A 598-nucleotide genomic window follows, 5' to 3' on the forward strand; every position below is an offset into this window, starting at 1 on the left:
CTGCTTTCTTCTTCTCGATAGATGACCTATTTGAGGCAATGAACACTCTATGTTCTGTTGCTTGCTAAGTAACCAAAGATTGAGCCAGATTGGGACACCTTTCAGCCAGATTGGGACACCTTTCAGCCAGGTACCTCTGTTTAGAGGCTATGAAATTGTCACTGTGTGCCCCGCACTTGGTGTAATAACCTATAGAATTACAGAACACAAACACATGTTGGTGTTGTTCTACTTGGTATTTGGTCTAAGGCTATGAAGTTACATGCTGTATTCCGAATGTTTACTGTCCTTGTTTTGTAACTGTATTTGGAGTACAAACAAAAAGTATACATTTCATAGTCTTTTAAAATGAAGCACAAAGAACTGTGATTGTAAGGAATTGTATTTTGAACTTGCTGTTAGGATCCAGCTGCTGTTGTGCTCCTGAATCTGTGTCAGCTGGGAGTCTGTACAATATAATGGGCAGTGTTTATAACAGGTTACCCAGCTTCAGTGACAGTTCCCACGGTGCAGGGTGAGAGACCCAAATGAGGGAGAGCCATCATGTGAGGTCAGCTCCCTTAAAGGTCACTGTCATGCTTCCACCAATTAGCAGATA

This window comes from Rhincodon typus, chromosome 5 (assembly GCF_021869965.1).
Source record: "Rhincodon typus isolate 14 chromosome 5, sRhiTyp1.1, whole genome shotgun sequence".
NCBI classification, from domain to species: Eukaryota; Metazoa; Chordata; class Chondrichthyes; order Orectolobiformes; family Rhincodontidae; genus Rhincodon; species Rhincodon typus.